The sequence below is a fragment of the Ranitomeya imitator genome, chromosome 3, assembly GCF_032444005.1.
Source record: "Ranitomeya imitator isolate aRanImi1 chromosome 3, aRanImi1.pri, whole genome shotgun sequence".
NCBI classification, from domain to species: Eukaryota; Metazoa; Chordata; class Amphibia; order Anura; family Dendrobatidae; genus Ranitomeya; species Ranitomeya imitator.
The window spans coordinates 704379772-704401629 of record NC_091284.1 but is presented as its reverse complement, the minus strand read 5'-3'; the positions used below and the strand labels follow the sequence as shown (position 1 = coordinate 704401629).

At 43.9% G+C, this 21858-nt stretch overlaps 1 protein-coding gene across 1 annotated transcript in view; it reads right to left on the bottom strand.

Moving 5' to 3' along the window:
* Positions 1-21858, bottom strand: part of HIGD1C (HIG1 hypoxia inducible domain family member 1C) — a 111245-nt gene that overhangs the window by 5471 nt on the left and 83916 nt on the right. The gene's annotated exons all lie outside the window — the stretch shown is intronic.

The following is a 21858-nucleotide window of genomic DNA, read 5'->3' as shown; positions in this document are numbered from 1 at the left end:
GATTATTTTTACTCTCTCTGGCAATGAGTCTCTCTGCCTCAATCTTTGCTGCCTTGATTTGCTTTTTACAGAATTTATTTAATTTTCTGTATTTATTTAATGCCTCCTCACTACCTACTTCCTTTAATTCTCTAAATGCTTTCTTTTTGTCACTTATTGCGCCCCTTACAGCTCTATTTAGCCATATTGGTTTCCTCCTATTTCTAGTATGTTTATTCCCATACGGTATATACTGTGCACAGGTCCTATCCAGGATGCTAATAAACGTCTCCCATTTTCTTTGTGTATTTTTGTGTCTCAGGATATCGTCCCAGTTAATTGCACCAAGATCCTCTCTCATCCGTTGGAAATTTGCCCTCCTGAAGTTTAGTGTCCTTGTAACCCCTCTACTACACATCTTTTTAAAGGATACATGAAAACTTATTATTTTGTGATCGCTATTTCCCAAGTGACCCCCAACCCTTATATTTGATATGCGGTCTGGCCTGTTGGTTAATATTAGGTCTAGCAGTGCCCCCCTTCTTGTTGGGTCCTGAACCAGTTGTGAAAGGTAATTGTCTCTCATAATTGTCAAAAACCGATTACCTTTGCTGGAACTGCAGGTTTCTGTTCCCCAATCTATTTCAGGGTAGTTGAAGTCCCCCATAATAATGACTTCTCCTTGAGTCGCAGCTTCATCTATTTGCTTTACGAGGATATTCTCCATTGCTTCCATTACTTTTGGAGATTTATAACAAACCCCTATCAGTAATTTATTATTTTTTCCCCCTCCCCTTATCTCCACCCACAGGGATTCTACATTTTCATTAAATTCACCTATATTATCGCGCAGGATGGGTTTTAAGGATGATTTTATATATAGACACACCCCTCCCCCTCGCTTATCTGTACGGTCATTTCTGAACAGGCTATAGCCCTGCAAGTTAACAGCCCAGTCATGGCTCTCATCCAGCCACGTTTCAGATATCCCCACCATGTCATAATTATGCTCCAACAACATTAGTTCTAATTCGTCCATTTTGCTGGAGAGGCTTCTGGCATTAGTATACATGCACTTTATGTTCCTCTCTGTACTTCTATTTCTTAAATTATTAACTGTTCTGACCCCACCCCCCATGCCACCGCCACCCCCAACTTCCTTATTTGTGCCCAGGTCTCTGTCTGCACTATCTTCCCCTCCTATAAAATGAATACCCTCCCCCCCAATTCCTAGTTTAAACACTCCTCCAACCTTCTAGCCATTCTCTCCCCCAGCACAGCTGCACCCTCCCCATTGAGGTGCAGCCCGTCCCTAGCGTAGAGCCTGTAGCCAACTGAGAAGTCGGCCCAGTTCTGCAGGAACCCAAACCCCTCTTTCCTACACCAATTCTTGAGCCACTTATTAACCTCCCTAATCTCCCGTTGCCTCTCTGGCGTGGCACGTGGTACCGGCAGTATTTCGGAAAATACCACGTTGGAGGTCCTTGCTTTCAGCTTGCAGCCTAATTCCCTGAAATCATCTTTAAGGACCTTCCACCTACCTCTAACTTTGTCATTAGTGCCAATGTGCACCATGACCGCTGGGTCCTCACCAGCCCCTCCCAATAATCTGTCCACCCGATCAGCGATGTGTCGGACTCGAGCGCCAGGTAGGCAGCACACCGTTCGACGATCCCTGTCTTTGTGACAGATTGCCCTATCTGTTCCCCTAATAATTGAGTCGCCCACTACCAGCACCTGTCTGGCCTGCCCTGCTCTCCTATTTCCCTCCTTACTGGAGCAGTCACTCCTCCGGCTTTCAGAGGACATGCCTGGCTGCAGCAGTGCTACCCCTGTACTGGCACCCCCCTCATCTGCCAACTTATTGGGGTGTTCCAGATCAGGACTAGCCTCCCTGGCACTCTTCCCTCTACCCCGCTTCCTAACTGTCACCCAGCTAGCTACTTCATTGTCCTGCAGCTCCATCCCACCATCCCCCCCCTCATCTGTCCCATTGAGTGTCTGCTCCGTGAGCAGAAGACTCCTCTCCATATTGTCTATGGATCTCAGTGTTGCCAGCTGCACATTTAGAGTCAGAATCTGGGTTTCCAAATGCACAACGTGCTCACATCTCGCACAGCAGTATGCACCCTCGATCGGCTGCTCAAGGACTGCATACATGTGGCAAGATGTGCACTGGATGGCATTAACAATCGTGGAGCACATTTCCTAATGGGGATTGCACCAGACAGAACAGTTCAATAAAAAACTAAAAATAAATACAAAGTATTAATAAAAATCAGACCACAATTCAGTAATTCCTCCCTTGGAAACTCCCTGAATCCAAAGTCACTGAATCACAAGTCACACTTACCGCCGTCCACACTTACACTCAGGCCACACTCAGCTCGCTCACACTCGCTCTGCTGAAGATTTATAGATTTTTTTTTTTTTCTATTTCCCCTCAACAGCAATCAACCTTGCTGTTCAAATGCACTTCCAAAAAGGCGCAAAAGAGTATATACCGTACAGTTGCTAAGGTGGAGCCCCGACATGGGATACTCACCACACATGGGGATATGAACACACACACAAAATGCGCCACACACTACCACGTGCTTGAACACATATACCACCCTCAGCACACATTTCACCACACATACACCAACCTCGCCACATAAAAGTCGAAACACAAAAGTCGCCACTCAAAACTCGCCACGCGCAAAACTCGCCACATGCAAAAACTAGGCTCACGCAAAACTCGCCACAAGTGCAAAACTCACCTCATGGAAAACTCGCCACACGCAAAACTTGCACACGCGGAAAAATTGCCACATGCACAAAATTTGCAACACATGCAAAAGTTGCCTCACACAAAACTTGCACATACTCAAAAGGCACCAGACATAAAACTCACCACGTGCAAAACTCGCCATGCGCAAAACTTGCTGCACACAACTTGCTACACTAACCTGTCAGATGCAACTCGACACACAAAAAGTTGCTACACGCATGTTGCCACACAAAACTCATCTCACAAAAGTCGCTACATGCATGTCGCCACACACAACTCAACACACACAACTTGACAAACGAAACTCACCCTAAAACACACACAAGTCTGGTATTAGCCTTCAAAAATAAAAATCTGATTAATAAGCAGACAAACTACAAGAGCAACAAATGTACCATATAGGAAATACAGCAGCTGTCAGTCACATGACCTGTCTATTATGTGTATGTGTGAGCTAATATATACTGCCAGGGGGAGGGCTTCCTGTTGGCTGGGGATTTATCAGGCTGCCAATTTATCTTACAAATACTGAGGTAAAAATACTGAGCAAATAACGTGTTAACGAGGTCTAATACAGGAGATCACACAGGTATATACTATATACAGGGGAGATGACACACAGATATATACTATATACAGGAGAGATAACACACAGGTATATACTATATACAGGGGAGATGACACACAGATATATACTATATACAGGAGAGATAACACACAGGTATATACTATATAGAGGAGGAGATGACATACAGGTATATACTAAATACAGGAGGAGATGACACAGGTATATACTATATACAGGAGGAGATGACATACAGGTATATACTATATATAGAAGGAGATGACATACAGGTATATACTATATATAGGAGGAGATGACATACAGGTATATACTATATATAGGAGATGACATACAGGTATATACTATATATAGGAGGAGATGACATACAGGTATATACTATATACAGGGGAGATGACACAGCAGGTATATACTATATACAGGGGAGATGACATACAGCAGGTATATACTATATACAGGGGAGATGACATACAGGTATATACTATATACAGGAGATGACATACACGTGTATACTATATATAAGGGAGATGACAAACATGTATATACGGAGGTGAAAATGAGAGGTATGAGGTGAAAATTAAAAGGTGTGAGTGCAAAATGAGAGGAGTGAGGGAAAATAGTGGAGTGATCGGAAAATGACAGATGTGAGGTCGAAATGACAAGTGTTAGGGGGGAATGAGAGGAGTGAGGGAGAAAATGAGAGGAGTGAGGGAGAAAATGAGAGGTGTGAGGGAGAAAATGAGAGATGTGAGGGGGTAAATGAGAGGCGTGATGGGAAAATAAGAGAAGTGACGTGCTTTAACTAACCACAGATATTTACTATGCCCAGGCAACGCCGGGCTCTTCAGCTAGTATATTTATATATATATATATATATTTATTTATTGTCTAAGGGTCACTTCCGTCTGTCTGTCCTTCTGTCACGGTTATTCATTCGCTGATTGGTCTCACCAGCTGCCTGTCATGGCTGCCGCGACCAATCAGCGACGGGCACAGTCTGGAAGAAAATGGCCGCTCCTTACTCCCTGCATACTCCCCTCCGGTCACCGCTAACACAGGGTTAATGCCAGCGGTAACAGACCGCGTTATGCCGCGGGTAACGCACTCCGTTACCGCCGCTATTAACCGTGTGTCCCAAACTTTTTACTATTGACGCTGCCTATGCGGCATCAATAGTAAAAAATGTTAAAAATAATAAAAAACAAAACCTGCTATACTCACCCTCCGTAGTCGCTCGTGCCGGCCACCATCTTCCGTTGCAGGTTCCGGTGGCAAAGATGGTATGGGAGAAGGACCTGCCATGACGTCATAGTCATGTGACCGTGACGTTATCCCAGGCCCTGCGCTAGAAAGACCTGCCATGACGTCACGGTCATGTGACCGCGACGTCATCACAGGTCCTGCGCTCATTCCTGGGAAAGAAGCTGCCGTGGACTACAAGGGGCCCTCGGAAAGGTGAGTATATGTTTATTTTTTAAACTGTGACAAACCTGGCTGGGCAATATACTACGTAGCTGGGCAATATACTACGTGACTGGCCAATATACTACGTGGCTCTGTGCTGTATACTACAGTCATGGCCAAAAGTATTCACACCCCTGCAATTCTGTCAGATAATACTCATTTTCTTCCTGAAAATGATTGCAAACACAAATTATTTGGTATTATCTTCATTTAATTTGTCTTAAATGAAAAAATACAAAAGAGAATGAAGCAAAAAGCAAAACATTGATCATTTCACACAAAACTCCAAAAATGGGCCAGACAAAAGTATTGGCACCCTCAGCCTATTAAATTAAAAATTGACAAGAGATTTCAACGCAAGATTGTGCGGATGTTGGATAAAGAACCTCGACTAACATCCAAACAAGTTCAAGCTGCCCTGCAGTCCGAGGGTACAACAGTGTCAACCCGTACTATCCGTCGGTGTCTGAATGAAGGGAATGTATGGTAGGAGACCCAGGAAGACCCCACTTCCTACCCGGAGACATAAAAAAAGCCAGGCTGGAGTTTGCCAAACTTACCTGAAAAAGCCTAAAACATTTTGGAAGAATGTTCTCTGGTCAGATGAGACAAAAGTAGAACTTTTTGGGCAGAGGCATCAACATAGAGTTTACAGGAGAAAAAAAGAGGCATTCAAAGAAAAGAACACGGTCCCTACAGTCAAACATGGCGGAGGTTCCCTGATGTTTTGGGGTTGCTTTGCTGCCTCTGGCACTGGACTGCATGACCGTGTGCATGGCATTATGAAGTCTGAAGACTACCAACAAATTTTGCAGCATAATGTAGGGCGCAGTGTGAGAAAGCTGGGTCTCCCTCAGAGGTCATGGGTCTTCCAGCAGGACAATGACCCAAAACACACTTCAAAAAGCACTGGAAAATGGCTTGAGAGAAAGCACTGGAGACTTCTAAGGTGGCCAGCAATGAGTCCAGACCTGAATCCCATAGAACACCTGTGGAGAGATCTAAAAAAATGGCAGTTTGGAGAAGGCACCCTTCAAATATCAGGGACCTGGAGCAGTTTGCTAAAGAAGAATGGTCTAAAATTCCAACAGAGCATTGTAAGAAACTCATTGATGGTTACCGGAAGCGGTTGGACGCAGTTATTTTGGCTAAAGGTTGTGCAACCAAGTATTAGGCTGAGGGTGCCAATACTTTTCTCTGGCCCATTTTTGGAGTTTTGTGTGAAATGATCAATGTTTTGCTTTTTGCTTCATTCTCTTTTGTGTTTTTTTCATTTAAGACAAATTAAATGAAGATAATACCAAATAATTTGTGTTTGCAATCATTTTCAGGAAGAAAATGAGTATTATCTGACAGAATTGCAGGGGTGTCAATACCTTTGACCATGACTGTACCTGCTGTATGTCATCTCCTCCTGTATATAGTATATACCTGTGTGTCATCTCTTCCTGTATATAGTATATACCTGTATGTAAACATATAACCCAAACCCATTACCACACACTTAGGATGGGTAACACTCCGATAAAACAATGCCTCAAAACCATACACAATATACTAGAAATAGGCGTTTTATAGAATTATAGGAAAGCACTAGGTAATATATATATAATTGAACATTGTTATGTTTGGCACTAAAGCATGCTAAGAAAATTCTTGATAGATTTTAGTATTTATTCTTTATTACCTGATGATACCAATCTATACATTGATTCCATATCTCAAACTAATTTGATGAAGATATAGATTGTATCATTTATATTAAAGGCATGCTAAAGAACCAACACAGGCACTTGAAAGCGCTAAAGCAAAATAATGCATACGGGCGCTGGGCACACTCTTACAAAATTCTTATTCACGGTATAGTTTATATCAAAGTCGATACTGCCAAAGCAAATTATTACACACGGGCGCTTGGCACACTATTGGTTTAAAGTGCTACTTAGTGATAACTTGCATACACCATCGGAAAATCCCCTACTTCAACCCCAGCTAGTGCAACAGCTAATAGACTGATGATTATATCGTCAGGGCAGTCTATTATGAATAGGCGTTAATTGCCGTATAGGGAAGTACCCCTGTAATGTCATACCAGCTATTCTCAATGCCGTGACCACTGGATATATAAACAGAGCCGCCTGACAAAAATAAGCGCTAGCCGCCGTATGCGTGAATAGCTTTTAAGATGACAAACTGGCTACTGTTGATACCGTAACTATAAGATTAATGATTGTAACCACAGGGCAGTTTGTTATAAATGTGTACCTGCTGCCATATGGATACACGGTTATACAATGTGAATTCAACTACTATTGATGTCGTCACAGTTGGACTCATAGACAGCACAGCCCGTTATACATACGCCACTGTTGCAGTGAGGGTAAACAGCTCTAGAATATCAAAAGCCGGTTTTGGCCACACAAAATACACTAAATAGATATATTCCAATACATACCATGTATTGATAGCATTAGCTGCAATAGACCAACCATGCAAAGCCGCTGCACGCCCTGATTTCAACACCGCATAAGGTAAGTACACTCTATTATCAAGGATTTCCATATATTACTATGAACAGGCTAACAGACGGTACTCAGAACTAAAATTAGAGCGATATAGCCACTCATAAATACATAAATAAACAGTGCGCCCATTAACCAATCCCAGATAGGTTTGAAATGCCGTGTGATCAGTCACCTGCATACATTAATGCATGCCTGAATAATGGGTACACCAAGACCCACAAATATACATATTACCTAAATGTGAAGTGCTAATCGCTTCCAGCCGCACATGGCACGCCGCTTTCCACAAACCCCTAGGGGTTCTAGTATATTGTGTATGGTTTTGAGGCATTGTTTTATTATGTGTATTGTTCGTGTCAATAAATTTCTAACTTTTTATTAAAAAAATTATAGCACTCTTTTTGATTCGACATGCAGCTTAATATCTGCCCAGCGGATCAGTATGTTTAGTATAGTATATACCTGTGTGTCATCTCCTCCTGTATATTGTATATACCTGTGTCATCTTCCCTGTATATAGTATATACCTGTGTGTCTTCTCCCCTGTATATAGTATGTACCTGTATGTCATCTCCCCTGTATATAGTATATATGTGTGTGTCATCTCCCCTGTATATAGTATATACCGGTGTGTCATCTCCTCCTGTATATAGTATATATCTGTGTGTCATCTCCTCCTGTATTAGACCTCGTTCACACGTTATTTGCTCAGTATTTTTACCTAAGTATTTGTAAGCTAAATTAGCAGCCTGATAAATCCCCAGCCAACAGGAAGCCCTCCCCCCTGGCAGTATATATTAACTCACACATACACATAATAGACAGGTCATGTGACTGACAGCTGCCGCATTTCCTATATGGTAAAGTTGTTGCTCTTGTAGTTTGTCTGCTTATTAATCAGATTTTTATTTTTGAAGGATAATACCAGACTTGTGTGTGTTTTAGGGCGAGTTTCATGTGTCAAGTTGTGTGTGTTGAGTTGCGTGTGGCGACATGCATGTAGCGACTTTTGTGAGATGAGTTGTGTGGCGACATGCGTGTAGCAACTTTTTGTGTCGAGTTGCATGTGACAGGTTAGTGTAGCAAGTTGTGTGCAGCAAGTTTTGCGCATGGCGAGTTTTGAGTATGTGCAAGTTTTGTGTGAGGCAACTTTTGCATGTGTTGCAACTTTTGTGCATGTGGCAATTTTTCCACATGTGGCGAGTTTTCCATGAGGTGAGTTTTGCACGTGTGGCGAGTTTTGCGTGAGCCTAGTTTTGCACGTGGCATGTTTTGCGCGTGGAGAGTTTTGAGCGGCGACTTTTGTGTTTCGACTTTTATGTGGCGAGGTTGGTGTATGTGTGGTGAAATGTGTGCTGAGGGTGGTATAGGTGTTCAAGCACGTGGTAGTGTGTGGCGCATTTTGAGTGTGTTCATATCCCCGTGTGTGGTGAGTATCCCATGTCGGGACCCCACCTTAGCAACTGTACGGTATATACTCTTTGGCGCCATCGCTCTCACTCTTTAAGTCCCCCTTGTTCACATCTGGCAGCTGTCAATTTGCCTCCAACACTTTTCCTTTCACTTTTCCCCATTATGTAGATAGGGGAAAAATAGTTTGGTGAATTGGAAAGCGTGGGGTTAAAATTTCACCTCACAACATAGCCTATGATGCTCTCAGGGTCCAGACGTGTGACTGTGCAAAATTTTGTGGCTGTAGCTGCGACGCCTCCAACACTTTTCCTTTCACTTTTCCCCATTATGTAGATAGGGGCAAAATTGGTGAATTGGAATGCGCGGGGTTAAAATTTCGCCTCACAACATAGCCTAAGACGCTCTCGGGGTCCAGACGTGTGACTGTGCAAAATTTTGTGGCTGTAGCTGCGACAGTGCAGATGCCAATCCCTGACATACAGTGGGGCAAAAAAGTATTTAGTCAGTCAGCAATAGTGCAAGTTCCACCACTTAAAAAGATGAGAGGCGTCTGTAATTTACATCATAGGAAGACCTCAACTATGGGAGACAAACTGAGAAAAAAAAATCCAGAAAATCACATTGTCTGTTTTTTTAATATTTTATTTGCATATTATGGTGGAAAATAAGTATTTGGTCAGAAACAAAATTTAATCTTAATACTTTGTAATATATCCTTTGTTGGCAATGACAGAGGTCAAACGTTTTCTGTAAGTCTTCACAAGGTTGCCACACACTGTTGTTGGTATGTTGGCCCATTCCTCCATGCAGATCTCCTCTAGAGCAGTGATGTTTTTGGCTTTTCGCTTGGCAACACGGACTTTCAACTCCCTCCAAAGGTTTTCTATAGGGTTGAGATCTGGAGACTGCCTAGGCCACTCCAGGACCTTGAAATGCTTCTTACGAAGCCACTCCTTCGTTGCCCTGGCGGTGTGCTTTGGATCATTGTCATGTTGAAAGACCCAGCCACGTTTCATCTTCAATGCCCTTGCTGATGGAAGGAGGTTTGCACTCAAAATCTCACGATACATGGCCCCATTCATTCTTTCATGTACCCGGATCAGTCGTCCTGGCCCCTTTGCAGAGAAACAGCCCCAAAGCATGATGTTTCCACCACCATGCTTTACAGTAGGTATGGTGTTTGATGGATGCAACTCAGTATTCTTTTTCCTCCAAACACTGGATGCAACTCAGTATTCTTTTTCCTCCAAACACAACAAGTTGTGTTTCTACCAAACAGTTCCAGTTTGGTTTCATCAGACCATAGGACATTCTCCCAAAACTCCTCTGGATCATCCAAATGCTCTCTAGCAAACTTCAGACAGGCCCGGACATGTACTGGCTTAAGCAGTGGGACACGTCTGGCACTGCAGGATCTGAGTCCATGGTGGCGTAGTGTGTTACTTATGGTAGGCCTTGTTACATTGGTCCCAGCTCTCTGCAGTTCATTCACTAGGTCCCCCCGCGTGGTTCTGGGATTTTTGCTCACTGTTCTTCTGATCATTCTGACCCCACGGGGTGGGATTTTGCGTGGAGCCTCAGATCGAGGGAGATTATCAGTGGTCTTGTATGTCTTCCATTTTCTAATTATTGCTCCCACTGTTGATTTCTTCACTCCAAGCTGGTTGGCTATTGCAGATTCAGTCTTCCCAGCCTGGTGCAGGGCTACAATTTTGTTTCTGGTGTCCTTTGACAGCTCTTTGGTCTTCACCATAGTGGAGTTTGGAGTCAGACTGTTTGAGGGTGTGCACAGGTGTCTTTTTATACTGATAACAAGTTTAAACAGGTGCCATTACTACAGGTAATGAGTGGAGGAAAGAGGAGACTCTTAAAGAAGAAGTTACAGGTCTGTGAGAGCCAGAAATCTTGATTGTTTGTTTCTGACCAAATACTTATTTTCCACCATAATATGCAAAAAAAATGATAAAAAAACAGACAATGTGATTTTCTGGATTTTTTTTTCTCAGTTTGTCTCTCATAGTTGAGGTCTACCTATGATGTAAATTACAGACGCCTCTCATCTTTTTAAGTGGTGGAACTTGCACTATTGCTGACTGACTAAATACTTTTTTGCCCCACTGTACATACATACATACACACATACACACACACATTCAGCTTTATATATTAGACTAAATGAAGAGTCCGGCGTTGCCTGGGCATAGTAAATATCTGGGGTAAGTTATAGCACCTCACTTCTCTTATTTTCCCATCACGCCTCTCATTTTCCCAGTCACATCTCTCATTTTCTCCCTTAGGCTAGGTTCACATTGCGTTAGTGGGTGTCCGCTAACGGACTCCGTTACATGGCGCAATTGTCGCAATTAACGCTATGTAACGGATCAGTTAGCGCACCCATTGACTGCAATGTGCTAACGGATCGCTAACGCATCGCTAACGTATGCCATTTTTGGCATGCGTCAGCGATGTGCCGTTCGTTTCGGACGGACCTCGAACTCTGCTTGCAGCGTTCAGAGTCCGTTCTTCGCTAGCGCAGATCGGGCATCTGCGCTAGCGGGATTGCCAAACGCGATCCTTTTTGAACATTGCGTTAGCGCAATCCGTTAGCGTATCCACTAAACGGATTGCACTAACGCAATGTGAACCTAGCCTTACACCTCATTTTCCCCCTCACACCTCTCATTCCCCCCTAACACTTGTCATTTCGACCTCACATCTGTCATTTTCCGATCACTCCACTATTTTTCCTCACTCCTCTCATTTTGCACTCACACCTTTTCATTTTAGTTTCAAAAAGTTTTATTGAAATTTCAACATTCAACAATTATAAAACGTAGTTTAAATGTGAGTATGCTCCCACACCTTTTCATTTTCACCTCACAACCCTCATTCTCACCTCACACCTCTCATTTTTCCCTCAGTATATACAGGTTTGTCATCTCCCTTATATATAGTATACACCTGTATGTCATCTCCTGTATATAGTATATACCTGTATGTCATCTCCCCTGTAAATAGTATATACCTGCTGTATGTCATCTCCTCCTGTATATTGTATATACCTATGTGTCATCTCCTCCTGTATATAGTATATACCTGTATGTCATCTCTTCTGTATATACTATATACCTGTATGTCATCTCCTCCTATATATAGTATATACCTGTATGTCATCTCCTGTATATAGTATATACCTGTATGTCATCTCCCCTGTATATAGTATATACCTGCTGTATGTCATCTCCGCCTCTATATACCTATGTGTCATCTCTTTTATATAGTATATACCTGTATTTCATCTCCTCCTGTATATAGTATATACCTGTGTGTCATCTGCTCCTGTATATAGTATATATGTGTGTGTGTCATCTCATCCTGTATATAGTATATACCTGTATGTCATCTCCCCTGTAAATAGTATATACCTGCTGTATGTCATCTCCTCCTGTATATAGTATATATCTGTGTGTCATCTCCTCCTGTATTAGACCTCGTTCACACGTTATTTGCTCAGTATTTTTACCTCAGTATTTGTAAGCTAAATTGGCAGCCTGATAAATCCCCAGCCAACAGGAAGCCCTCCTCCCTGGCAGTATATATTAGCTCACACATACACATAATAGACAGGTCATGTGACTGACAGCTGCCGTATTTCCTATATGGTACAGTTGTTGCTCTTGTAGTTTGTCTGCTTATTAATCAGATTTTTATTTTTGAAGGATAATACCAGACGTGTGTGTTTTAGGACGAGATTCATGTGTCAAGTTGTGGGTGTTGAGTTGCGTGTGGCGACATGCATGTAGCGACTTTTTGTGTCAAGTTGCATGTGACAGGTTAGTGTAGCAAGTTGTGTCCATCAAGTTTTGCGCATGGCGAATTTTGCGCGTGGCGAGTTTTATGTGTGGTGCGTTTTGAGTATGTGCAAGTTTTGTGTGAGGCAACTTTTGCATGTGTTGCAACTTTTGTGCATGTGGCAAATTTTCCGCGTGTGGCGAGTTTTCCATAAGGTGAGTTTTGCATGTGTGGCGAGTTTTGCGTGAGTCTAGTTTTGCAAGTGGCGTGTTTTGCGCGTGGCCAGTTTTGAGCGGCGACTTTTGTGTTTCGACTTTTATGTGGCGAGGTAGGTGTATGTGTGGTGAAATGTGTGCTGAGGGTGGTATATGTGTTCAAGCACGTGGTAGTGTGCAGCGCATTTTGTGTGTGTTTGTTCATATCCCCGTGTGTGGTGAGTATCCTATGTCAGGGCCCCACCTTAGCAACTGTAGGGTATATACTTTTTGGCGCCATCGCTCTTATTCTTTAAGTCCCCCTTGTTCACATCTGGTAGCTGTCAATTTGCCTCCAACACTTTTCCTTTCACTTTTTCCCCCATTATGTAGATAGGGGCAAAATTGTTTGGTGAATTGGAACGCGCGGGGTTAAAATTTTGCCTCACAACATAGCCTCGGGGTCCAGACATGTGACTCTGCAAAGTTTTGTGGCTGTAGCTGCGACGGTGCAGATGCCAATCCCAGACACACACACACACAAAGCTTTATATATTAGATTATATATATGTATATATATTTTTCATTTTTCTAATTTTGGCTATAGACATTACCACAATGAGTTTTAAACAAAACAATTCAGATGCAGTTGAAGTTCAGACTTTCAGCTTTCATTTGAGGGTATCCACATTAAAATTGGATGAAGGGTTTAGGAGTTTCAGCTCCTTAACATGTGCCACCCTGGGACCAAAAATAATTGGACAATTGACTCCAAGGCTATTTCATGGACAGGTGTAGGCAATCCCTTCGTTATGTCATTCTCAATAAAGCAGATAAAAGGCCTGGAGTTGATTTGAGGTGTGGTGCTTGCATTTGGAAGGTTTTGCGGTGAAGTAAACATGCTGTCAAAGGAGCTCTCCATGCAGGTGAAACAAGCCATCCTTAAGCTGCGAAAACAGAAAAAAAACATCCAAAAAATTGCTACAATATTAGGACTGGCAAAATCTAGTTTGGTACATCCTGAGAAAGAAAGCACTGGTGAACTCATCAATGCAAAAAGACCTGGGCGCCCACAGAAGACAACAGTGGTGGATGATCGCAGAATAATCTCCATGGTGAAGAGAAACCCCTTCACAACAGCCAACCAAGTGAACAACACTCTCCAGGAGGTAGGCGTATCAATATTCAAATCTACCATAAAGAGAAGACTGCATGAAAGTAAATACAGAGGGTTCACCGCACAGTGCAAGCCACTCATAAGCATCAAGAATAAAAAGGCTAGACTGGACTTTGCTAAAAAAAACATCTAAAAAAGCCAGCACAGTTCTGGAATAACATTCTTTGGACAGATGAAACCAAGATCAACCTCTACCAGAATGATGGAAAGAGAAAAGTATGAGGAAGGCGTGGTACAGCTCATGATCCAAAGCATACCACATCAGCTGTAAAACATGGCGGAGGCAGTGTGATGGTTTGGGCATGCATGGCTGCCAGTGGCACTGGGTCACTAGTGTTTATTGATGATGTGACACAGGACAGAAGCAGCCGAATGAATTCTGAGGTATTCAGAGACACACTGTGTGCGCAGATCCAGCCAAATGCAGCCAAACTGATTGGTCGTCATTTCATACTACAGATGGACAATGGTCGTCGTTTCATACTACAGATGGACAATGACCCAAAACAAAGCCAAAGCAACCCAGGAGTTTATTAACCCCTTAGTGACACAGCCAATTTGGTACTTAATGACCAAGCCAATTTTTGCAATTCTGACCACTGTCACTTTATGAGGTTATAACTCTGGAACGCTTCAACGGATCCCGCTGATTCTGAGACTGTTTTTTCGTGACATATTGTACTTCATGTTAGTGGTAACATTTCTTCGATATTACTTGCGATTATTTATGAAAAAAACGGAAATATGGCGAACATTTTTAAAATTTTGCAATTTTCAAACTTTGTATTTTTATGCCATTAAATCAGAGAGATATGTCATGAAAAATAGTTAATAAATAACATTTCCCACATGTCTACTTTACATCAGCACAATTTTGGAAACAAAATTTTTTTTGTTAGGGAGTTATAAGGGTTAAAAGTTGACCAGCAATTTCTCATTTTTACAACACCGTTGTTTTTAGGGACCACATCACATTTGAAGTCATTTTGAGGGGTCTATATGATAGAAAATAATGAAGTGTGACACCATTCTAAAAACTACACCCCTCAAGGTGCTCAAAACCACATTCAAGAAGCTTATTAACCCTTTACGTGCTTCACAGGAACTGAAACAATGTGGAAGGAAAAAATGAACATTTAACTTTTTTTTGCAAACATTTTATTTCAAAACCATTTTTTTATTTTCACAAGTGTAAAAACAGAAATGTAACCATAAATTTTGTTATGCAATTTCTCCTGAACACGCCAATACCCCATATGTGGGGGTAAACCACTGTTTGGGCGCACCGCAGAACTTGGAAGAGAAGGAGAGCCGTTTGACTTTTTCAATGCAGAATTGGCTGGAATTGAGATCGGACGCCATGTCACGTTTAGAGAGCCCCTGATGTGCCTAAACAGTGGAAACCCCCCACAAGTGACACCATTTTGGAAACTAGACCCCTTAAGGAACTTATCTAGATGTGTGGTGAGCACTTTGAACCCCCATGTGCTTCACAGAGTCGTGAAAATAAAAAATATTTTTTTTTTCCACAAAAAATATTTTTTAGCCCCCAAGTTTTTATTTTCACAAAGGTAACAAGAGAAATCGGACCCCAAAAGTTGTTGTCCAATTTGTCCTGAGTATGCTGGTACCCCATATGTGGGGGTAAACCACTGTTTGGACGCATGGCAGAGCTCGGAAGGGAAGGAGCGCCGTTTTGGAATGCAGACTTTGATAGACTGGTCTGTGGGCGTTATGTTGCGATTGCAGAGCCCCTGATGTACCTAAACAGTAGTAACCCCCCACAAGTGACCCCGTTTTGGAAACTAGACCCCTCAAGGAACTTATATAGATGTGTGGTGAGAACTTTGAATGCCCAAGTGCTTCACAGAAGTTTAGAATGCAGAGTCGTGAAAATAAAAAAATATTTTTTTTTTCCACAAAAAAGATTTTGTAGCCCAAGTTTTTATTTTCACAAAGGTATCAGGAGAAATTGGACCCCAACAGTTGTTGTCCAATTTATCCCAAGTACGCTGATGCCCCATATGTGGGGGTAACCCACTGTTTGGGCGCACGGCAGAGCTCAGAAGGGAGGGAGCACCATTTGACTTTTTGAGCGCAAAATTGGCTGTCGTGTTTGGAGACCCCCTAATGTACCTAAACAGTGGAAATTCCTCAATTCTAGCTCCAACCCTAACCCCAACACACCTCTAACCCTCATCCCAACCCGATCCATAATCCTAATCACTAACCCTAACGATAATCACAACCCTTACCCCAAAACAACCCTAATGTCAACCCTAATCAAAACCCTAAATCCAACACACCCCTAATCCTAATCTCAACCCTAACCTCAAACCTAACCCTAATCCCAATACACCCCTAATCACAACCCTAACCTTAACCCTAATCCAAACACTAACCCTAATCCCAACTCTAACCCTAACTTTAGCCCCAACCCTAGCCCTAACTTTAGCCCCAACCCTAACCCTAGCCCTAAGGCTACTTTCACACTTGCGTCGTTTGGCATCCGTCGCAATCCATCGTTTTGGACAAAAAACGGATCCTGCAAATGTGCCCGCAGGATGCGTTTTTTGCCCATAGACTTGTATTGCCGACGGATCGTGACGGATGGCCACACGTCGCGTCCGTCGTGCACTGGATCAGTTGTGTTTTGGTGGACCATCGGCACAAAAAACGTTCAATGTAACGTTTTTTTGTACGTCGCATCCGCCATTTCTGACCGCGCATGCGTGGCCGTAACTCCGCCCCCTCCTCCCCAGGACATAGATTGGGCAGCTGATGCGTTGAAAAACTACATCCGCTGCCCACGTTGTGCACAATTTTCACAACGTGCGTCGGTATGTCGGGCCGACGCATTGCGACGGCCCCGTACCGACGTAAGTGTGAAAGAAGCCTAACCCTAAATTTAGCCCCAACCCTAACCCTAAATTTAGCCCTAGCCCCAACCCTAACCCTAGCCCTAACCCTAGCCCTAACCCTAGCACTAATTTTAGCCCCAACTGCTCTTCTCCTGCCGGCCGGCAGATGGCGATAGATGGCGGGCGCACTGGCAGCCAGGAGGAGCAGCAGGAGGACCCCATTTCTCTGTCCTCTGATGTGCGATCACATCGGAGGACAGAGAAATTAAAAAGAAATCGCGTTTTTTTTTTTTTTGCGATCGCCGGTAAACGGTTAATTACCGGAGATCGCAAAAGCGGGGTCGGTAAAAAAAACCCCGAATCAGGTTCTCTGGGGTCTCGGCTACCCCCGGCAGCCGAGACCCCGGAGAAAATCCGACTCTGGGGGGCGCTATTTACTTTTTCCACAGCGCCGTTAATTAACGGCGCTGTGGTTTAAGTACCCTTAGCGGCCGCCGTTAAAAGGCGTATCGGCGATCGTTAAGAGGTTAAAGCAAAGAAGTGGAATATTCTTAAATGGCCAAGTCAGTCACCTGATCTCAACCCAATTGAGCATGCACTTCACTTGTTAACCCCTTAACGGCCACCGATACGCCTTTTACCGGCGGCAGTTAAGGGTACTTAAACCACAGCGCCGTTAATTAACGGCGCTGTGGAAAAAGTGAATAGCGCCCCCCAGAGTCGGATTTTCTCTGGGGTCTCGGTTGCCGGGGGTAGCCGAGACCCCAGAGAACATGATTCGGGGATTTTTAACCGTTTACCGGCGGTCGCAAAAAAAAACACACAAAAAAACGTGATTTCCCATTTCTTGGTCCTCCGATGTGATCACACATCAGAGGACAGAGAAATGGGGTCCCTGATAGCCCCCCGATACTCACCCGTCTCCCCCGCTGCTCCACGTGGCTCCCGATGGGCGCCGCCATCTTGTTCCGGCCAAAAAATGGCGAGCGCAGTGCGCCCGCCGGCAACCGGAAAATCTTTGGGGTCTCGGCTGCCAGGGGTAGCCGAGACCCCAAAGAACATGATCGGGGTCGGTTTTTACCGACCCATTTTGCGATCGCAAATAATTAACTATTTACCGGCGGCCGGAAAAAAAAAAAAGCGATCTGTCATTCTCTGTCCTTTGATGTGATCGCACATCAGAGGACAGAGAAATAGGAGGATTCGGGAACACTATCATACTTAGGCTAGGGTCACATTGCGTTAGTGCAACCCGTTTAGCGCTAGCGGGTTGCGCTAACGCAATGTTTTTAATGTGGCCGCGTCCCGGGGTCGCGATAACGTCCCCGCTCTCGCAGATCCCCGATCTGCGAGAGCGGGTAACGGACCGCGGGCGCGCCTCGGACGCTGCGAGCAGCCAGGAAACACCGGCACGTCGCTAGCGCGTGCCGAACATGGCACGCGCTAGTGCTGCACGTTCCCATTGCCGTGAATGGGCGCGCTAACGGACGCGTTGCACGGCGTTAATTTTGCCGTGCAACGCTGTCCGTTAGCGCTTTCCCATTAACGCAATGGGAACCAAGCCTTACCGGTGTCCCTGGGTCCTCCTGCGTCCCCTCCTGGCCGCCGGCTGCTTCATCCGGTAAGAAAATGGCGGGCACATGCGCAGTGCGCCCGTCATGATCTGCCGGCCGGCAGCTAGAGGAGTTGGGGCTAAAGTTAGGGTTGGGGCTAAATTTAGGGTTAGGCTTCTTTCACACTTGCGTCGGTACGGGGCCGTCGCAATGCGTCGCCCCGAAGTACCGACGCACTTTGCGAAAATTGTGCACAACGTGGGCAGCGGATGCAGTTTTTTAACGCATCCGCTGCCCAGTCTATGTCCTGGGGAGGAGGGGGCGGAGTTACGGCCACGCATTCGCGGTCAGAAATGGCGGAGGTGACGTAAAAATAAACGTTACATTGAACTTTTTTTGTGATGGTCCACCAAAACACAACGGATCCAGTGCACGACGGTCGCGACGTGTGGCCATCCGTCACAATCGGTCGGCAATACAAGTCTATGGGCAAAAAACGCATCCTGCGGGCACATTTGGAGGATCCGTTTTTTGTCCAAAACGACGGATTGCGACAGATGCCACACGACGCAAGTGTGAAAGTAGCCTTAGGGCTAGGATTGGGGCTAAATTTAGGGTTAGGGCTAGGGTTGGTGCTAAAGTTAGCGTTAGAATTGGGATTAGGGTTTGGATTAGGGTTGGTATTAGGGTTAGGGTTGGCATTAGGGTCACGTTTGGGATTAGGGTTAGGATTAAAGTTAAGGTTAGGGTTGGGATTAGGGTTAGGGGTGTATTGGGATTAGGGTTAGGTCTGAGGTTAGGGTTGAGATTAGGGGTGTGTTGGATTTAGGGTTTTGATTAGGGTTATGGTTAGGGTTGACATTAGGGATGTTTTGGGGGTTAGGGTTGTGATTAGGATTATGGATCGGGTTGGGATTAGGGTTAGGGGTGTGTTGGGGTTAGGGTTGGAGATAGAATTGGGGGGTTTCCACTGTTTAGGTACATCAGGGGTTCTCCAAACACGACAGCCAATTTTGCGCTCAAAAAGTCAAATGGTGCTCCCTCCCTTCTGAGCTTTGCCGTGCGCCCAAACAGTGGTTTACCCCCACATATGGGGCATCAGCATACATACGTACGGGATAAATTGGACAACAACTTTTGGGGTCCAATTTCTCCTGTTACCCTTGTGAAAATAAAAACTTGGGGGCTACAAAATCTTTTTTGTGGAAAAAGAAATATTTTTTATTTTCACAACTCTGCATTATAAACTTCTGTGAAGCACTTGGGCATTCAAAGTTCTCACCACACATCTAGATAAGTTCCGTGGGGGGGTCTAGTTTCCAAAATGTACATCAGCGGCTCTGCAAACGCAACATAACGCCCGCAGACCATTCTATCAAAGTCTGCATTCCAAAACGACGCTCCTTCCCTTCCGAGCTCTGCCGTGCCCCCAAACAGTGGTCCCCCCCACACATGGGGTACCAGCATACTCAGGACAAATTGGACAACAACTTTTGGGGTCCAGTTTCTCTTGTTACCCTTGTGAAAATAAAAACTTGGGGGCTAAAAAAATCTTTTTTTGTGGAAAAGATATGATTTTTTTTTATTTTCATGGCTCTATATTATAAACTTCTGTGAAGCATTTGGGGGTTCATAGTGCTCACCACACATCTAGATATGTTCTTTGGGGGGTCTAGTTTCCAAAATGGGGTCGCTTGTGGGAGGTTTCTACTGTTTAGGTACATCAGGAGCTCTGTAAATGCAACATGACGCCCGCAGACCATCCCATCAAAGTCTGCATTCCAAGCGGCGCTCCTTCCCTTCCGAGCCCCGATGGGTGCCCAAACAGTGCCCCCCTCCCACATATGGGGTATCCGCGTACTCAGGACAAACTGGTCAACAGATTTTGGGGTCCAATGTCTCCTGTTACCCTTGAGAAAATAAAAAATTGCATGCTAAAAAAATCATTTTTGAGAAAAAAAAAAGGATTTTTTATTTTCATGGCTCTACGTTATAAACATCTGTGAAGCACTTGGGGGTTCAAAGTGCTCACCACACATCTAGATAAGTTCCTTAAGGGGTCTAGTTTCCAAAATCATGTCACTTGTGGAGCGTTTCCACTGTTTAGGCACATCAGTGGCTCTCTAAACGTGACATGGCGTCCCATCTCAATTCCAGCCAATTATGCATTGAAAAAGTCAATCGGCGCTCCTTCTCTTCCAAGCTTTGCGGTGCGCCCAAACAGTGGTTTACCCCCACATATTGGGTATCGGCGTATTCAGTAGAAATTGCACAACAAAATTTATGGTTAAATTTCTGTTTTTACACTTATGAAAATAAAAAAAAAATGGTTCTGAAGTAAAATGTTTGCAAAAAAGTTAAATGTTCATTTTTTTCCTTCCACATTGTTTCCGTTCCTGTGACGCACGCAAAGGGTTAATCAACTTCTTGAATGTGGTTTTGAGAACCTTGAGGGGTGCAGTTTTTAGAATGGTGTCACACTTTGTTATTTTCTATCATATAGACCCCTCAAAATGACTTCAAATGTGATGTCGTCCCTAAAAAAAAAAACGGTGTTGTAAAAATGAGAAATTGCTGGTCAAATTTTAACCCTTATAACTCCCTTAACAAAAAAAAATTTTGTTTCCAAAATTGTGCTGATGTAAAGTAGACATGTAGGAAATGTTGTTTCCAGAACCAAACCAAAGAATGGTAGCCGTGCGGCACTAGAACCACAACTTTTCACAGGTGTGTGGATGAGCGGCGGCAGCGTCGGCTGCAACACTATCCAGAGAAAACAGCTCAGGGTGGTGCTCACAGAACAATCCACAGAGGACCAAAGGCTTCACTGACGGTATATCAGAAGAGAAAATATGGCACTCACCCCTAGAAATGCTGTGATGAAGTCCTTTATTTGCTACAAACAGCAATCAGGTACACATGGAGAGGCGGCAGGACGTGAACAGGAGAGGGTGCGGGGAACCGGTAAGGACCTTACCGGTTCCCCGCACCCTCTCCTGTTCACGTCCTGCCGCCTCTCCATGTGTACCTGATTGCTGTTTGTAGCAAATAAAGGACTTCATCACAGCATTTCTAGGGGTGAGTGCCATATTTTCTCTTCTGATATACCGGAAATGTTGTTTATTAACTATTTTTTGTGACATATCTCTCTGATTTAAGGGCATCAAAATACAAAGTTTGAAAATTGCAAAATTTTAAACATTTTCGCCATATTTCCGTTTTTTTTTCATAAATAATCGCAAGTAATATCGAAGAAATGTTACCACTAACATGAAGTACACGAAAAAACAATCTCTGAATCAGCGCGATCCGTTAAAGCGTTCCAGAGTTATAACCTCATAAAGGGACAGTGGTCAGAATTGTAAAAAATGGCTCGGTCATTAAGTACCAAATTGGCTCTGTGACTAAGGGGTTAAAGACTAAACTTCAGACAGAAAGGCCCACAAACAAACAGCAACTGAAAACCACCTGCAGTGAAGGCCTGGCAGAGCATCAGAAAGGAGGAAACACAGCGTCTGGTGATGTCCATGAGTTCAAGAATTCA